The sequence below is a fragment of the Pseudochaenichthys georgianus genome, chromosome 21 (assembly GCF_902827115.2).
Source record: "Pseudochaenichthys georgianus chromosome 21, fPseGeo1.2, whole genome shotgun sequence".
Lineage (NCBI taxonomy): Eukaryota > Metazoa > Chordata > Actinopteri > Perciformes > Channichthyidae > Pseudochaenichthys > Pseudochaenichthys georgianus.
Window position 1 is genome coordinate 29035308 of NC_047523.1, and position 20256 is coordinate 29055563.

The 20256-nt window shown below is 42.4% G+C and overlaps 2 long non-coding RNA genes across 5 annotated transcripts in view; one reads left to right on the plus strand and one right to left on the minus strand.

Annotated features, from left to right (window-relative positions):
* LOC117466428 (uncharacterized) overlaps nucleotides 1–5679 on the plus strand; it is a 41044-nt gene extending 35365 nt beyond the window's left edge. For 2 of the 3 annotated variants that reach the window (XR_004554280.1, XR_011645208.1), the window contains one exon: nucleotides 1284–1545. This is a non-coding gene — a long non-coding RNA (uncharacterized lncRNA). Of the gene's footprint in view, nucleotides 1–1283; nucleotides 1546–1668 lie in introns of those variants that run through there. The other variant, XR_011645209.1, reaches the window with a different exon arrangement.
* On the minus strand, nucleotides 1319–19670 carry LOC117466429 (uncharacterized). 2 transcript variants are annotated; one of them, XR_004554282.2, is made up of 5 exons: nucleotides 19580–19670; nucleotides 18633–19073; nucleotides 7229–7283; nucleotides 5673–5821; nucleotides 1319–1407 (listed from the first exon to the last, which is right to left on the minus strand). It is a non-coding gene; the product is annotated as an uncharacterized lncRNA (long non-coding RNA). The 2 variants fall into 2 exon arrangements; XR_004554281.1 differs by lacking the exons at nucleotides 18633–19073; nucleotides 19580–19670 and adding an exon at nucleotides 14803–14889.
* Nucleotides 19671–20256: the final 586 nt, after the last annotated feature.

The following is a 20256-nucleotide window of genomic DNA, read 5'->3' on the forward strand; positions in this document are numbered from 1 at the left end:
GCAAATATAGAGAAAATCCAATTTAAAATTTCAATAGTTTTCTTCAATTTATATATGGATTATAATCCTTCTCATGTGTTTACCTGTGTTTATGTGATGACATAGTGCGTATGTGTTTTTCTGTGCTTGTATCTTTTCTTTAATGTGATCATCCTGCCAGAGACTGCAGATGCAAATGATCCTCTAAATCTGGCACTTTTACACGATGGATTAAGTGTGTTAATTGATTGGCATTGTCCCTTCTTAAACAAACAAACACAATCCCTTAGATGCATGCACTCAACATCATGATGCAAACATATCCATGTCAAAAATACTTATTCAGAACAAAAAGTAAATTGTTCCCATGTTTTTATTTTTTTACATATCACATCTCCTCATATCTGAAACTGCCCATTATGGATCATAGCATGACCTCAAATGCAAATGTATTTCCGTGAGTGACTTCCAGCAGAAAGGTCCCACTATATGGAGGTTTTATGTCACGTGTTTAAGGCAGTGGATCAAACAAGTGAAATTGCCTTTTGTTCTGCTTCCTCTCTCTCTGTTCAGCGCCATCCTGTAATTTGCAGCATCGTCAATGAACGCTCACTAGATGCACTACAATTAACTCGATTCAGTGTCTATTTTCATGTTCAATGTGGCATCAAAATGTGAATTGATTCCGTTTACTGGGCTACACCTAAACAAAAAATGAATCATAATATCTGATAAACAAGAGGGTGATATCGGTTAGCTGATTTAATTATCATAAGAGCCAGGAGGGACACATGAGGAAATGAGATTATGTGACCATTTTATTTTGTATTCAGAAAATACAGAGGAATACATTTCATTTTAAACATTTAAAACATAATGTACAAGTAAGTTCACACTTTGGTTTCTGAAATTAAATGAAGTGATGGATGGGGTTTTGTATTCAGGGCCAAATAAATAATGTGTTCATAATTAAAGATCATGTAATTTGCCTTTTCAATTAAAACATTTGTGTTTTTCATTTGATACTAATAAAGTATTACAATCAACAATTATCAATAACTTTAAATTCATTTAATACAATAAATCAGTCAATTTGAGTCATACTCCCGTTTCAAATGTTGCTGTCGTGGGGGGGAAATATTGTATATTTTTTGACCATATTAAGCCTTTACACACTAAAACGTAGACGTATTTCCTGTATTGACAGTAGAATAAAACGTTTCCTACAGCATATAAAAAATAAAGTTCTAATTTTTTTTAGAATAGTTAGAAGGAAAATAAGGATTTCTTTGTGTCTTTTAAAGGCCCTGATGACTGCGAGGAGTCTGCTTCACACCGGGTCAGGACGTACTACTGACCGACCGCTGCTCTCCAAACTGGACCTGTTGTTCAGCGGACGGCTGACAGCATCCCTGGGTCTTGCTCCTGCTGATAATAGAAATAAAGAGCAAATACATGTGCCATTAACTTAGAAACAAATATGTCCTGCCTTTGCTTTCCTCAGTCATACTTTGTACCTCCTCACTTACAGACGTCGGTAATAAATGGCTCATTTTTAAACTTCAATGACTCTTTTATTCCCAGCAAATTAAAACTCTCAGAGAACACTTGAAAAGCAGCCTCTATAATCAACATGTGTGCAATAGGACTAAAGAAGTCATATTTGAACTTGTTTCTTTTCTCTTTCAGGGTTCAGAACAGCTCTGTACTCAGAAAGCTGGAGATCACAGTGTGGAGAAGCCCCCAGCGAACTGGCAGAACCGCTGTCCCCCATTTCAGCAGCAGCAGGGGTCAGGCCATGGCAGCAAGCATCCAACCTGCTCCAAATTGGCTGCAAAATGACCAATTACCTGAGTGAAGGCTGTGGAGAAAGAACTTGGACAAATATGGCTTTTACTTAATTCAGCTAAACTGTAAAATAAACTAGGGTCACATTGACATCTCATACTTGTTACAGTATCCCTTGTTAAGTGAAGATCTTGGCATCAAAATCCTAAACTAATAAGAAAATCAATTTTAAGGATGATCAAAATGTAGTCGACGTGAGTGAATTGCATCGGAGTAGAATCCATACAGCTATGAGGTTGGGTATTATTTCACCAACATCAAAACAATGATTGATTACACATCTTTACATGTAGGTCTTATTGAATTAATTTCCCTGCAAATGGAAAACATGCAAATTCGCCAATTAAGTCATTTGCCCATGGAGAGCTGGGCTGCTTGACGTTCAGCTGCCACTGCGCCTTTAGTCTGAAACCCCTTTTTAGATTTGTTAAGAGTTAAGTCTCCAACAAAGACAGGAAGGAGGTCAGCACTCAGCCAACACCTGAATGCGCCTCTCTTTTTTGTGCTCCCCTTGATCCCCACGGTCTGTGCCTGTCATTAGTCTTAATGATGGAAAATTGTCATGTTGATACAAGTCTTGCTCTCCCCCTCTCTTCTTTGTATAAGTAGAAGGTGGAAGCTTTATTCGTAACAAAACCGTGGACACTGCATTTGTGCTGGGGGAGAAAAAAAGGCTGTAGATGCTCTTTCCATAGCTGGGATAATTATTCCTACTGTGACCTTAATGATTCGCTCTGTTCATCCTGCATCTCATCCACGCGCCAGGCCCTCAGCGGAGCCCTGTGTCAGGGAATATGAAAAACCCATATAATGAAACCATTTTGGCTGATGGAAAAAAAGGGCTACTGAAGCTGCACTTGCTACAAAGACGGCTCAATTATATGAGTAATTGTGATAATTTCCCCTCCATTCACTGCTTTCTCTGAAAGGCAAAAAACACAGAAGCTGAAAGGGAAATTACTTGGACAATATATAATCTGTGAAATGGTCACAACAGAAAAAAAAAAGATGACTGTAAGAAAGTGTAGGACTATAAATAGGTACGTTAATGCAGGGCAGATAAACACATCCTCAGCAGCTCGCAGCACTACCCTGAGAGCCCATGTGAATAGAAAGGAACATGCAACAAATGACCATAGAAAAAGCATGATAAAAGTAGATATGCAGCTGCCAGAAAATTAAACCTCCTTCTCCTTCCAATTGCCAAATTTCAGCTCCTGAAAATGCACCCCCATAGTTGGCTATCATTTGTTGTTCTCTGACAGGAAAAGGATAATTACCTCTCTCAGAGGCAGAGGACTGACATGCCCTTTAGGCTTTGCCATGAATGCAGAAGCTTGATAGAAAGCTTGAGGAATAATTTTCTTCTTCGCCTTCCCTTTATGTTCAAGAGCATGTTTTGTTCAGGAGAACTTGGAGATGGCAGTATTGTAGAGTGCATTAAACCATGGGTGTTCATACTGTAAATATGACATCCCTGTGTCCATCAGCTTCTCCATCAGCTTCTCCATTCGGGGGGAAAACTCTGAAATGCATTAATATTTCAATTTCATCTCGACGGGAGACGGGGGAGAAAGTGAGATATGCATTACTTTTTTCTTTCACAGTGGGTATTGGATTAAACATTTCCTGTCCTTCGATGGAAAATAACCTTTCTGTCAGATAGAAGTGAGGCTGTACATTCAAGTTTGTTGAGAAAGAAAGCATTGTTTTGTAGGAAGTGTGCAAAATATACATCTGCATGAATGCAAATTAACTCATCACCACGTCTTGTAACAGCTTTACGTTCAGCACTAGATATAATAGTTAGATACATAGACTAATTGTTTTCCTCTTACATGTTCTCTCATTATGCCCACCACCTCTTCCCCTTAAAGTGCATTCCCCCCCTCAGAGAAACCTCCCACATGTACGGCCGCTGACCCCTCAGGCCCTGCAATCTGGAATAAATCTTTCCAGACAAGCCGAGCGACATTACAGCCTTGCAGCTCAAATACTTGTATCACACTCAAATGATGAGTCTCTGTCACACACCATGTCATCTGTCTCAGCCCAACCCTCCAATAACTTCCGTCCCATTGAGCAGCCTTGTGTGTTACGGAGGCCAAGACAGCCAGAGACCCCCCGGTCCTACCTGATTGTGGCTCCTGTAACACGGGGAAGCAGCTTGGGCCCAACACCAGCCTATACTCAGCATTGCTTTTGTGTAGCACACAAACACACACATACACACACACATGTACCCACAAACCCACCAATCTCAATTCACTGCACCCCACTGTGCACTTCCTGACAGCCTCCAGAAATGTTTTCAAGTTGTCAAGTCTCTACAGTAATAGTCCCGGCGCGGAGAATTCAACAAAACAATAATCACATGATCAGAAATCTAGGTTATGTAAAGACTGCCAGAATAAAACTGTTTGGGTTTCTTCTTACTTTCTCTTTGAAATCTGCCGTCATGTTTTTACTATTTGGTCACTTGGACACAAAGTGGCTCCTTAAATCGTATTATTTGAGTTGCAGCAGCTGTTGTGATATTTGAACACACATGTATTATTACAACAGGTTTATTTAGGTGACTGGTAAGGGACTGTATGAAAATGATTAGGGGGAGAGGGTAATGTGTTTTGTCTTTTTGTCATAGTCAGAGAAATGTAACTTTTTTTTTAAGAAAATAAAGAGGGTTTTAAGAGTTTTCTCAGCAGCTTAATATTATTTATTTCCTCATGAATATCAGGCAACAATATCATCTGATATAACCTTTAACAACAGTGATAACAATGGCGCATTAAAAAGCTTTCAGTTGATGTAATGTTGGGATAAAGAACAACACATGTCGAAAGCACTATAAGAACAGTTTAACGAACATAATTTTAAGCTTCCCTCACCACTCAATCATTTGTGTTGAGTTCTTTTATTTGTGAAGCATGCGTTTGTTATCATAAAAAAACACGGCATTAAAATAAAAAGTTGTTGTGGTCCTGTGAAACCCTATAAAGTCACATGACCTAATCTTCACATGTAAGTGGTCTATATATAGCAAGTTTTATGTTATACAAATTAAAAGGCCATCAGAGGAAAGTATTCTATTTTATATAAATTAAATGAACAACTACTATGTGATAAGAACATTTTGCAAGCTCTGGCCTGCCTTGAAAAACCTTTCCGTTAAAACTGAACAACCAACTGTAGAATGATGTCGTGCCTGGCCCCATTGCCAAAGCATTTAAACTACTACTATAACTACTAACTCAAGGTAAAGGACAATAATATGTATACATGGACTTATAACTGCTGAAACTCTGACAGCCAGTTAAAATAATACTGCTATTTAAAATGTTAGTTTGATAATGTTATAGTTTGCATGTTTGGGCTGGAGTCTGACCGGTCAATTACTTTGAAGGTACAATGTTCATATGTTTTGATAGTTTGTTTATTGAAATAAAATGTTGGTCTTAGTACATTTTTTTAACTAGAGTACTTGCTACACTTACACAAGATGCAAAAAAAAAGTCAAGGTAGTGTTCAATCACTGATAATGGAGATCAACGTATATTTGATTTGGATCAGGACAATAAACCTCCAACTCAGAGACACACTTGTTCTTATTTGGCTAAATGGACCTTGGGATGATACAAAAAATGATCAAAGGGTCCTTCATTTTTCTGCATTACATTTTCACTGCAAATCGTCGGCAAAAAGAAAAACAAATCCTAGAATTTACACACAGTCCCTTACCTCACAGATATCACCGACAGTGACAGCAGGAAAACTCCTGATCTTACAAACGTGCTTCACATATATAGGCATACATGTAGGGTGACTGCTGATGCACACACACTGACCCTCAGGCTGAGGTGGTCTGATTTGGTTCTTCATCGCCAGCGGTCTGATATAAACCAGTCTGACCCGTACCTCACTGATATTACTAGCCAGGAATGGAGCGCCTCGTCTTCCAATTACACCGCTGCACCGCTGCCTGAAGCTCAGCCATCTATGGAGAGAGCCAAGACAAGGCTGTCAGAGATTTTAATAAATGTAGGGAACACTGCATGGGAAAAGTGTTGCTGTCTCAATAGAGTGACACAGACAGGCCAAGGCTGTCAATGGAGCCCCTAATGACAGAGTAAGATAATGACAGACCCCAGTTAGAATCAGCAGGAAGAGGAAGATCAATCTGCAGCCAGAGAGGGGGGGATGTGAGGAGGGGGACACAACTGTGGGCTCTTTCTTTTCTATTTTCTCACTTTTAGCTCATCTCATACATATATCTTTCTGCTGCAGCTGGCTGGCGTGGTGGCTCTGCATTAAGCGCTCAGTGGATCAATAGCCATTACTACTCCCTCACAGCCTGACACATCGCAGGGCCGCGGTGACATTTCACTCAGGGCCGCATTGATCCCCAGTGCACAATATTCCGGCCCCCAGTTAGTGGCCGAGCCTGGGGTCTGGCTGGAATTGAAAAGCGAGGGAGGGGGGTGTAAATGGCAGAGGGGTGGCTAACCAGCTGCCCGCGCTACAAGTAAACAGCACACCCCTTGACACATTCCTCGTTTTCAATCTACTGGTTTTCCTGCCACTACTGGCAATCTGAGAGGCTGTATCAGCGGATCAAAGTCTGACCTTATGTGAATTATTTATACATGCACCAGATCTGTGTGTGTGTGTGTGCGTGCGTGTGTGTGTGTGCGTGAAGCAGAAATAGCCACACTAACATCACTGTTGATAGCATCTACACCATTTTGCAGTCCAGTGGAAACTGGCAAAGGGTCTAAAATAAGCATTTGGTGTAATTAAAAAGGTGGGAGTTTCCAAGAAACCTCAAAAATAAACACGGAAAAATCGCAGACAACACAAAATTGGAGTTCATTTCTTTGTAATTGCCTCCTGAGACCTATGATGCTATCTCTGTGGTCAGTTTGCCTCTGCAGAGAAAACACTGAAGCTGGTACAAAGTGTTGAATTCATTCATTTATACGGCAGCTGCAAAATGTGTTTATCATTTACCCAAATATAAATAACCGTGTTAACAACATTATTTACGGTACTTTTACAACCACACTAAAGATGTCAAGACTACCTTATCACAATAAATATTGAAAACATCATACTACTTCTGTAATGCAAACCCATGTAAACTGGCCTCTGTCAGTTATGCATTATTTCATGACACAGTGATGATATTTAAAATAAACCATCTCCTGTATGTCTCTGGACTTATCTTGTGCACATAAGGTTGTGTGTTCGCTGTGTGCGGGTTCTAGTTCAATCAGGGGAAAAGGGGATCTCCCCATAACTCCTCTGCAAGTGAACACTGCTCCTAGCTTTGATTTCTAAATTGCACTTCATAATTGTAAGAGAGGTGAATTCCCAGATAAAATGTCTACAAGAGATTAAATACCTGTCAGGTGTAGTGTGACCGCTTTGTTCGCTGTACATCTGATGGAGGGACATTTCTGAAAAAGAAAAAAGTGTGGTTTTCTTTCTTTCTGAACGATATCAATCTTAATAAAAGACGATGGTTCAAACCTTGCATTCAACATTGAAACTCCCTCACGTGAAACTGCTGCACCGCCTAAACATAGTAAATAACAGGGATTAATGCTATAGGTGTATATTAACAACAGTTGGCACAGTCTACATGTGAAGGCATGAATGCATCAGATTACAGGTCTAATGCCATAATTGAATTCTTGCTCCGGGCAATCAATTGTTACCACCTGGCTCGATGTTTGCAACAACACACACAATCCCAACGTAAATGAATTAAACATTAAAGCCAAAAAATAGATGCACATAAGTACACCCACACACACACACACACACACCGCTTAAACACCGCTGGACACTGTACGGCAGAAAAAGACCTGCAGCTGCCTCTGAATCAGACCCTCATCTTTAATTTCTCTGTGGTCGGCCCAGTCGGATACAATGCCTGTCGTCACATAGTCTGGGGTCATTATGTACCGGGAGAGGGAGGAAAAAAGAAAGTGTACATGAAGATGAGAGCAGGTCTGCAGTCACAATGCCTCCATTTAACATGGGTTAGTACAGGGGGGGGGGGATTGTGGGGAAGCGCCTTGCCCTCTCCAGCCTAATCGTGCGACCCAGGGCGGCCCGGCAGAGAGACACCGGAGCCCCGCAGGCTGACAGCGGACCCCCCCCCCCCATCAACACTCACAAGTAAGACAAGGGTTTACTCTGGGAGACACTGGCACCAGTCCAAGTGGTCGATGGATTGTTTCCAGGGCAGATACACCTCATGTTTACATGCTGCATACAGATTGAAATGTCATCCGCCACACAGAATGAAACACACATGTTCATCTTGTTTTGTAAACAGTGTTTTAGAGGTCTCCTATTATACTATAGGCATATATTATAGGTCTCAGATATTTAAAAAAAACATGTCTAGGAAGCGTTTTGCTCAGAAAATACTAAATTCTAGCCATGCCTCATCCCCCTCTATTTCAGCCTGTTAGAGAAGTGCTGATTCTGGGTCCGTAGCTTTAAAAAGAACAACAACAACAAAAAAGAGGAGAATTCAACCCAGATACTCAGCTAAACGCATGCCGTGTTTAAACGCCATATAATGTTCCAAACCACATCAAGGATCATTTCTGAAACAATATGGGGCTGAAATGCTCCCTCGCAGCCTCACAAAGTCAAATAGATGGTTTTCACAGCTCCTTCTTACGACAATGTTTGTGTGAATTATTCAGCATTTGCTTTTATCGAATAACAACAACCTGAAAAAGCCAAATGCAGAAATAGCAGTTCACAGGGACAACTCAAACTCGCGTTCCAGCCTCAGTGTCATTCAACTCACTGCTGGATTGTGATGGAAGCTAACAATGCTTTGATATACAGTATGAGATATTATGTGTTTTATATTAAGAGCTTAAGGGTTGAGTTTCCCATTGAAAGCGACAGTTGGACGGTGAAGGCAGCACTCTGGCCTGACTGCTCAGAGGAAACACCTGCAGAGAGCAACACATGTGGATCTGCAAGGGAACCTCCTCTGTCTCCTCTGCACTGAGGAGATATCCCTGAGTGAAGAGGCCTGTGACCTTGTTATGATCACTTGTAGCTCTGGATATTGTTTAAGCGCGCCACTGGGGAAAGCCTGGCGGGGCTACATGAAGCGGAACGGCTCTTTTTGTAGTGAGGAGCGGCAGCAACAAGCTGAAGCCTGGGAGGAGCGTGACTGTGCGGCAGCTTCTTCAGGCTGTGTGAGAAAGTTTTCTCCCTCCATGCAGCCTGGTTAAATTAGCCCCAGAGCCAGAGTGTGGACAGCAGCTGGAGTGCAAGAGTCAGCTCTGGCACTGGTGATAATCAGCGGGGAGGATGTGGAGAGAGAAACCCTCAGGGAGGAGGGGGGAAGGGGGGGGGGGGCTGTGATCTTACAGGCCCAATCAGAACCCAAGTGGAGCCGAGGCCTCATGCAGTGTAACAGCACACCATCGCGCCGCAGCACTCGACATCCTGGACACAGAGCAGGTCTCCTCCCTAACCGGCTGCTTAACCCTTTCGGAGTGTGTGTACGGTGTGTGTGTGTGTGTGTGTGTGTGTGTGTGTGTGTGTGTGTGTGTGTGTGTGTGTGTGTGTGTGTGTGTGTGTGTGTGTGTGTGTGTACGCGGCTCCCCTGGCCCTCATTCGCTCATCACCGCACTAATCAGACTCAGAGACAGCAGCTGCAGGGAGCCCCTCTCCTAACCTGGGCTGGAGAGGCTGTTATCCTCCGCAAGAGGAGAGCAAATACAGAGCTTAGTGTTCTCAACAGGGACCTCGGAGCATCGCCGCTGACACTGGCTGCTTCATCTATTGTGGCACATTCAACTCCACCGCCAGATTAACAATGTGAGCAGATAATGCGGTTCTTGTTCAGACAGCAGGGGGGGAGATGTAAGCCTGCTCTGATCCGTCACTTAAGTAAGAGTAGCAATATAACAATGGGAGAATACTGAAGTGAAAGTGATTTCAATGACGATATATTAGAGACGTTTGCTTCTGTGTAATGACAAGTCCTGTCAAAGATGACACAAACATAAGAAATTATACCCAACAGTTGGCCAATCCAGCAAGCAATTAAAAGACACAGCTGTATGTCAAACTAAAACACCTTTGGGTAAAATGAAAAAGCCTACATTTATAGGTTAAAGACAAGGGTTAAGATTGGAATTGGTTATTTGGCATCTGTTTAACATACGCAAAAAAGCAGAAGTGATCGTCACAGAAATGTGCAATCCATGTAAAACCTGCAGTAACTGGAAACAACCAGGAGTATAAAAACCAGTTAGTAATACTGAACCTCCGTATATTTAGTTATTGCTCTCAGCTTTGTCTGCTTGTTTAATACTCATTGAGCATTGAGGTTGTGTTATTGGTCCAGACATATGTTTACTACTTTGCTGACTATGCATTTGTATCGGACATCTGAGTCTACAAAGTGAAGGAACTAGTATAGCTGCTCGGAAACGCATACAATAAAGTACAATTGTTCCCTGTGTAATGTAAAGGGGTAAAAGCAGATGTATTCTAAACCCCTTAAGTGTACTGAAGTTCTATTGATGTCGTTGTTATCTCTCCGGTAATGGCACAGCCACAGCTCAACAATAAATCAGTAGGAGGTTAAATAATGCCCCGATAGAAGGAATGAATAATGCACTGATGTAGTGGTTCCTACAGTACTGGCGTATCGTCACTAAATCAGCCTGCAGGTCGAGCCAGCTCAGAGGTTGCACGCGACCAGCGGTTCATCAGCGTGTGCGTGACACATGGACATGATGGAGGGTGTGGAGGAACATCCGGACAGGTGGGGTCAGAGCCAGGTCTGATTACACAGCTGCTGATTCTCCACGGAAACCCAGAGACAAAGCAGCACCCCGCTCCCGCTGCAGTCCTCGAATCCATCCATCCACCGCTCCACTGACGAAACAGACCTGGGATTCTCTCCTCCGCCCTCTGCAAAGTTTAGTCACAAAACTAACTCAGGTTGACTTTCGGTACAACGGTTTGTTTTTGTGTCGCTGTGTAAGGCTAACACACGTGCTCAGAGTCCACACAAAGGAATTACTCACAGTCAGAGGATGTGGAGTCCAAGAAAGTCTTCTACCAAAGAATTGAGTGATACTGGCAGAGCCGATGCGATCTCCGAGGCCCAGCTTGACATGACACGAAGCAACGATTTTATGTTGTCTGTCAAATATACGGGGGGGGGGGGCGGGGGGGGAATCAATGCAACTTGACAGCATTACATAAAAGAGCTTTTGTGCCTTGATATTTCTTTTCTGTCTGTGTACTTTTGTCTAGGGTGTAGGGAGTCGTTCTCCAGGCCCAGAGGGAGCAGAGGAAGCTGCACATGTTGTCTTTCTCCACGGTTTCTGCTGCGAGTCCAAGAGAGGCTGCATCTTTACAGACCATTTCATCCAGCAACGCCATCCATCACTGCAGGCTGGTTCGACACTGGCTTCTGCACAAGTCCCCAACTTGACCCCTACATTCTTCTGACATGAAGACGTTCAAAATCAACAGTGGATGCAGAAACCTTCAAACGACAGAATTGTGATCACAACAATTTAAAACAACATTGTTTTTGGACTCTCTTTTCATTATTTCCCAGCGCTGCCAAGTGCATTTGGTGGCTTTGTAATGAGCATTTTTGTAAATGAACAGTGATACATTGTGTAAATTGCTAAATTGACATTTAAGTGCGCAATTGCATCAAACACTGATTCAATATAACCAAACTAAGTGCATCCATCTGCACACCATTAACTACAGGAACATTTACAGTTTCATGGGAATATGGTAAACAGGGTTTGTGAGGAAACTGATCAACCACTTACTGCAGCAACGTCAATATAATCTGATTACGGCTCAAATCCCCGTTTAGTGATGGTGACGAGTCGAGTGCTGCTGGCTGCCCAGGTGCAGCCCGGGGTGCGTCTGTGCGGCCCGGCGACACTCCAGGCTTCACCCTCAGAGCCTCATGGCTGAATGCAGCAGCCTCCCACTCCCACCTCTCGTCTAGAGGAGGATCAGCGGCGGCTTAGAGCTGCCCGGGCCGGGAGGTGAACAAGAGGCGCTTTGAGGAGCCCTCTGCCAGTCAGACGGAGAGCTCCAGGCCTCCAGCCATCAGGGGTTAACCTCTCAGGCTGCCAAGCAAAATACTGCAAGAGTCTCGCAATTATAGAGACAGTCAAAGGCCACACGCAATTTCCAGAGCTATTTACACAGTTAGAAGCCTCCTCCCCCCCCCCCCCAGAACTGCCAAGAATAGGCAGAATTAAAATGGTAGAGAGGTAAGGTGGGCTTTTAAATACACTTTGCCGCCCGCAAGTCATTCACAAAGAAACGGTTGGCTTACGAGAATAAAAGAGCACGTCCGCCTGTGTGAGTCCTGCAGAATGTATAGAATATAGAAATACATTCAAAAATACATTTATGAATTCAGACACTGACGGGAGCACCTGTTACAAAAGACAGGGCTCCACTAAACGCCAATAAGCACTTGGGAAGCTTTAAATGTTGGGTCAGCTTGGCCGTCAGCGACAGATGTTAGAGGTAGAAGACAATATCAGTGTATCTCGTGATATATTCATTTTCTTAATAATTGACGTAATAATTGTTGATGGATTTAAAGAAAACCAAGAGGATGTTTATCTTTGGCAAATCCAATCCAAAGTACTTTTGGACAACAATTAAGATTGCCAGAAAACCATCCTGCTAACTGATTTTCAACATTACTCAAAATGGTTTATTACCTGAGGGGTAGAGATTAGAAACACGTCCCCTATAATTCTTTGGTTTCAAATGTTCCTTTTTTCACGCTAAGACAGGCATGCAAAAGGTATGAGGATAAGGTTTTTTGCAAATGCGTTTGTTTGGTGAGTAGTGAGCATACAACTGGAATAATGACACTTGAAATAAACAGCGCTTTTTGTGTCAGAGTTTTCCACACAGGTGTTTTGATAGTTTTCTGTTATTGAATACTGTTTGAAACATGTACCCCACTCACCCCACCACCGCAAGCCTTTTTTTCTGTTCTTTTTTATTCTGTGGAGATTCTTTGTGGAGAAAGTTTTCTTCATAATTTCAAGGTATAACATTCATTGCTATCTAAATGGTCATTCTGTTCGAGAAATATTTAAATGCGAATTGTACCATGCTAAAATGGCAAATCTTTAATTGTAAATATATGCTTATGATGGTGATATTATTATTATTATGGTGTATTTAATTGCATGTATATTGTAAGCTTCCATGACGACGCTCCCCTGTACATTAGTTGGTGCAGCAGTAGAGGAGGGTCTGCAGTGGGTCTGCCTCTCAAAGCTCCTGGTGGTGCAGCGGTGCTCTCTGAGGACCCTGGGGGCCCCGGCAGCCTCTAACCCGCACAGCTGTTCTCCAGGTCCAGAGCCTCTCCAGAGCCCCACTGTTCCTCCTGCATCGGGGACCACTGCCCGGGGGGCATGCAGCACTAATAATAACAACATCCAACATGCAGGCCCGGGGTCAAAGCGTGACCCTCCCCATCACAGCACCAGAACCTGGACAGGAGCCAGGACTCAGAGCCACGCTGCAGCCTGGGAGAGATGGGGGGGGGGGGGGGGGGGGGGGGGGTTTGTGGGTGGCTGGAGCTTTCAGGTTTCATTTCACTTCCTGCTTAGTGCCCCCATCCCCACCATTTTGGCGGTGGAGGAGGGTTTGCAGAGAGGGTCATTATGCAGGAGGGAGGGACAGGTCTTATATATGCGTAGATTATATTTGGAAGCTGGTCGGCAGGCATGGTGGCTCAGGTGGGATAATGTGCCGATGGTAAACTGCTGAAAATAGCAACAAGGCGAAAGCATATCTCTTCTCAGCACCTGTGTTTAGCTGCGGCTCACCCACACAGGCACGATCTTAAATACTCGAGAGGCAGAGCAATATCCGCTCATCATCTAACTGGAGCTTTTTGAGAGATCCTGCTTTTCTGCATTCAACAATAATGTTTATACACAAAATACATTTTAATTTGTTTATGAGCTGAGATCCTTCTCAAAAAATTTAACATGCACCAAAGAAAAATGGACCTCATGTGCTTCCCCTTGTATGCAAACTAAAACAACAAATTCCTGCTCCGAATAACAATCAGTTAGTTATGTTCAACGTTCAGAGTACAAACACGGAGCTCAGCCCCAGTCGGGTCTTTCAGGTCGGCCAGCGGTGCACTTGTGGTTTCTCACACACTCCATACGAGGGGGAATACTTGGCCCTAATTAGCACCGAGCATCTGGCAAATGTCAGTGTATGGTGTGCGTGTGCGTGCGTGCGTGTGTGTGTGTGTGTGCGTGTGCGTGTGTGTGTATGCATTCCTATTTACTTAGTAAGCTTGCTGGAAAAGACACGGTGAGAGCGTTGTTGTTGTCGTATTGTGAGTGTCACATGTGTAATTTAATAGCAGTCTTCTCACTATCCCCTCATGCTTGTGTACGGTTAAGGTTTACTGAGCGTTTCTCAATCTACTGTAGGTCGCACACAACCTCCAGCACCCTATCCATTACTCAGGAAAGGTTTGTAAAAATACACGCTGTGTGAATTCTTCTGAATGGAAAACACCTCCTCAGCAGAGCTACATCTATTACTTCAATGAAGTATGAAACGGATAATGTTCCCTGTCAGTTTGCCCTGCAGCCAAATCATATTTAGAAACGGGAACGTCACATAGAAAGAGAAAGTTTCAAATTGATCTGACTGGACTTCTCGTAAACGCAGCAAAGAAACAACCGGTCTTCACACATTTAGCTCCAACTGGTGTTATTTCACCCTCCTGTGCTTTGACATAAACAAACCGCCTGTCCCTTCAGATTGCAGATCAAAACCACAACACTACTTCCCTATACAGAGTATTTAAACTTGTTAACACTGGTGAAAGCCAGGCTCCTGTGGAAACAACAAAGATAAGATTTCACAGCAGTTCAGTTCACTCACTCTGAAGCTACGGTTCAGTCCAGCCGGCTTCATCGCAGCCTCGATCTCAAACCTGACGAGATTACACAGAGGCTTCCTGTCTCCTCGGCTCGATAGCATCTCAGTCTGACTTCTCGCTCCCCTCCCATGCAACCCTGTCCCGGCCGCAGATAGCGCCAATTACAGCCTAATGGGACCGTTTTAATTAGAAAACTACATCTAGGAAAGCACGTGTTCATCCAACTCTGCAGCATGGCTCATTTAAGAGATTAATACGCAAGCAGGTCGTGACGTGCGGTACAAGAAAAGTCAGTGTTGAGAAATAACAGCTAGTCAAGGAGGCTATTCATGTGCAGATCAAAACAAGAAGCCCACTCTCAATGTTTTCTGTTGGTTCTCTTTACAGAAATAACTACACAATTAAATCCTCCACGCTGTGCAGCACATGCACATTCTTTCAACCACTCATAAATCACAACTCATTTACTTTAAAGAAAACATTGAAAATAGGTCTATGGTTTCTCAACAAACATCCTGGTTTGGTAGTTCAGTCATATGTGAGTACTGTACATGGAGTAGATGAAAATGTAATGCCACAGCAGGTTCCAGTCATTGATAATTATGTGTAGTATGATGACTCAAAACTCATACAGCCTTTTGCATTTGTTAAATTAGAAAAGCTCGACAGAAAGAAAAAGGGGCAGTGAAAAGGTTTTCAAAAAGCTATCGGGCAATTATGAAGGACAGGATTATTTCCACAAGTATGCATCACTTGTGACAACAAAAACACATTTTGTAATGCAGCTGCTCAGCCGCTGTCAATCACAATAACACAATCCAGTGCGTTATGTGCACCAGCTGATCTATTTTTAAGAAATCTAAATTGAAATCCAGCTTAGTAAACTGCTGATTTGCAGTTCAACACGATCCCAATGCACTTAGCTCAATGTCACAGCCGCAAGCTCTGGGTGTAAAATTGCAAATATTGCAACAAAAAATAAATCACTGGCACTTTCAGGACTTTTTATTTCATGCACATGCTATCTATTTAAAACCATAATGGACACTTGTTTTGGTTTATTGCAGGAGATTAAAAATGTCTAAATAAAATATTTTAAAAATTTTTAAATATTTAATTTAGTTATTTGAAAAATAAACCTCAATAACTGCTGCTATTTTTAGATTTGCCAAATGTCTATTTACTGAAACAAATACTGTCAAAGGGAACATGTCATGTTCATGGAGAGGGGAACCAGCAGACTGGACTCCAGGGACTTCTACTTCTAAACTATCAACACCACCACTTTCATCACGTCCCTCACTTGAGCAAATGACCATATCAGCATCATGATCTGAAGGCAGTCCAACAAACCACAATCTCTGCTTTCTGACGTACAATTAAAAGATGTCAAACTCGGTTTCTTTTACAGTGTTTTGGTTCTGGCTGTCAGCGCATCAAACATTATCTTAAAGAGGACTCATTTAGCAGAGAAAAGGGAACGGCCAGGTTCACTGACGGTGAAGAGGGGGCTCAGTAGCCTCGGGGTATGTGGGTATCCAAGGAGCACAAAAGAAACGCGAACACGATAAGAAAAGCAGTGATGGTGGGAGGCTGGGGGGTGGGGGTGTGTCGGGGGGGGGGGGACTCCAACTTTCCTGCCCGTCTCTCCTGGGAACCTGAGGGCTAAGACGCTGGGGCTCGTCCACACAGGTATCATATTCAGCGGGGAGCTCACACAGCTGGGCTCCGGTCCAAAACTCCCTCAGTCTGTCTCAGTGCATAGAGGTGGAGGCGCCATAAGGTAACAGTAGCAGAAATGCCAACAGGTGAAACCAAATATTCAAGTCAAGCTTGATACTGTTGTTGTCATTTCACACAATAATGGCATTAAGCCTCTCTGCCTGCTCCGTATGGAATCTACATGGAATTATTTGCATGATCAAACATGATAGGGGAGAGCGAGGAAATGCAAGCCGTAATGGATGTTCAGCCCCTTTTTGTTCTTGGGAAATAATAAAAGTGAGAGAGGGTAGATTGAAACCCCTGACAGTTTTAGACATAAATCAACCTCCCACATCTCCACTCTGACACAATATAATAGACAGACTGTGTCCCCCTTTACAAAAGCGCAGCGACTGAGGACCCGCTGCAGGATCCCCTGTAATAGCCTCGACTGCAGAAGAAAGTGCACTGCCTTCTTTGGATTTCAATCCACTGCACCTGAATGGTTAATTGACTACAGAGGGGGAATGAGCTGGAGTAGACATAATGAATATGGCACTTCTCAGCCTGGATGTTGCTTTGTTTTTTAGAAAAGAATATATACTGCATGATATCTTAGACACTAGAAGTATCATGATCAGAACAGATGATAGGAAAGCTTTGACATTTTCGTATAATATTCAGTGTGCACTAAAAAATAAAGGACATTTAAAAAATCGAAAGAAAGTAGACCGTTGCTGACCAAAACAGTTTTTTTTGTATTCAGATGTGCATTCTATCAGAAATAGTGCTGAAGAAACAATACATTTAAGGATCAATCTGCCAATCCACTTTGGTTTGCCAACAGTCAACCAAACATTTTAATATTATTTGGATGTAATGACAAAGAAAAGCTGCAAATATTCACATTAGAGTTGCTGGAAGTGGAACTATACATATTTACAATTGTATTTATTTTTATATTAATGATAATTACCCAAAGCAATAGAACCAAATATCTTAACAGATGCAGATTACAATTAATTGTACAAATGGATTATTCATTCAACAGAAAAAATCTCTGCACGAAAGCCAATCTGCATTTCCCCCCAAAATGAGTTCTTCTTTTGAATGAAACCATCTCGTTTCAGTATTTGCAGACAGGTGCAATGAGACATGAGGGCCCAAGATACACTTAGTGTGTGAACTGTGGGGGGAATAATTAAGCATCAGTCAGTACACTTTACTGTGTGATCTGATGCAGCAAAAGGGATTTAACATCCTTCTGACAAGTGCACAGGCCTGCAGATCGCCCAAACAATCCACATCCACACTAGATTGTTCAACACAGCACCAGATATGTGAAGACAGTGCATCATCATCCTGCATTGCAACATGACGATGGCTCTATTAAACAGTAGTCTACTGCTGGTTGAAATAATGAGACAGCATATGTGCCTACTAAACAATAATGCCACTTCCCACTAGCAGGTCAGTCAGCTGAGCTTGTGCGGTGCAATGTGAAATGTGCACTCATAGCAGAAAAAGCATAGAAAACTACAGTGAGATGAGGCCCCTTGTGGCCACGAGTGGATTCAATCAATCTGAATTAGAGATGTGAAGGGTTCCAAGGTTTTGTCTTGTTTCATTTGAAGAGGGAGAAAAAATTGAAAATTGACCCGGCAGCCTTCATCTAGTGACAATGTGCTAAAGTATCATAAAGTATGATGAGTATTCATCACAGTGATCTGCACAAGCGGGGCCAATACAGTGGCACAAAGGTTTTCAATTGAAAACCATAATACTCATTAGTGTAACACTCAACATCAGCGGCAATCAGAAGTTGCATTAGCCGTGAGAGGGTGCCTGGACAAAATTACACCTCTAAAACGGCTCAAATACATTTAACGCATACTGGAAAATGCATTAATCAGGCCAGCTGATATAGCAGGGGTTTTGAAATAACTGCTATAAGAATATATACAAGTCCCCATTCAGGCGACATCCAAGTGATACACTTTTCAGTTTCAATTACAATCTATTGGAATGTATTCATTTAACATCACTTATTTATATTACAATAGTTTAAATATACTCAGTAGCTTTAGGAACTTGAAATGCAATTCATGTAAAAGTGGGAAATACTTACAGGTAAGGTGCCTGCCCAGTGTGGTCTGTTGATAGGCTTAAAGGGCAGTAATTAAATTCTTCTTCGAGTCCGTAGCAATCTCAGATGTCTTTCTGCCAGTATCGGGCACAGGCCACAGCTGATGGGGTAGGTTCTGCCAGGTCTTCTGGACTGCACCGGGGGGCATCGGCACATTCCAGTAGGTGGGACATTGTCTGCACTGATCCACAGCTGTACGTGTCTTCTGTGGTATAGTTCCACAATACACGCAGTCTATTAAGTGACTTCCAGGTTGTCCAGCCAAGGTCGTGGCCACTAGCGAGGCATACCGTTGGTGTGATTCCTCTGTCCAGCCATTCAAGAGCTCGTGTGTCATTTCTTTGCCATTCATCTTCCCAGATGTTCGTCCTTGCTGCTTGTTTGATTGTCTGAAGGGGCAGGACTGTCTGCACAAAACTGGCTCTGGATCGGAGCATTTCAATGAAATTGTATTAGATTCTGCTAGTGCTTTATAGAAATTACTTTTTCATATACTAGGCTACTTCAATAGTTTTACAAAAGTCTGAGATAAGTATGAACATTGACATCATGACAATATAACTGTACATATATACTTAATACACCCATCAGACTGTTTAAAATTGCCCTAAACCAAGAAATGTAATGCTAGAAATGTTACAAGGCTAATGAAATGCTCTATGTTACCGCCATTTTGAACAAACTGCTGAAAAACTTGGAGTTGGAAACAACAATTTTTACTAGAATCAGGTATGAATTTACGAAATCAGGGTACTAAAGTAAAGACACAAGGCATGTTTGTTTCGGGCTGGCAGTAACAGGTTATAGTGAGTCCAGACTATTTTTACAGAACTACTAATCCTGACAAAAGTTGTATAAAAACATCAGACTCCAGGGAGATCAGTGCAAAGACTACGTTTGAAGAAAGGAAAGAAAAGAAGTGATTTTACCTGATATGTAAATCTTGCGCCAGATCTCAGTTCCCTGACCAGCATAACAAACAGGAACCGGCGGCCGAACTGCATTGTGGGTAGTGTAGGCGCCATGTTTTTACAGAAGAGCACTGCTGCATTCATATTTATCATGTTTTTTTGTTGCTATGACAGCTACCAAACATTGGTCCGGACCTAAATGTCTCAACAACTGTTTGTTTAATTTTTATGATTTGTTGTACGAATATCCATGGTCTCTGGCATTTTAATTATACAGATTTGGGTGTTCTGCTGACTTTTCTTGTAGTGCTATTAGCAAATCAGTTTGTCTTGTTTTTTTAAATGTCTGCGCAATGACTTTATTGAATGCTACCATCACATACTATAGAGACGGTTGTTTGACACTGTGTAGAGAAATAAGAGGGAGGAGGGGGGAGTAGAATGACATTGTTGATCATCTGAGTTTTTCTCGGGTACCAGTGCCACCAACAGTTTGACACTTTTGGGTTGAAAGGTTATGTTATCCATTGGTCAATCAAAAATGTAAATAACTTTTATGTTAGTTGGAGGGAGTCTGAGATCCAAGATCTTCATTGCCAACAGCGGCTTATGATGTGCAAATGATAATAGACAATTGGATTATCCTGACATTTCCTTTCATGAGGTTATCATTGAGGTTTATCTTTCAAAAAATA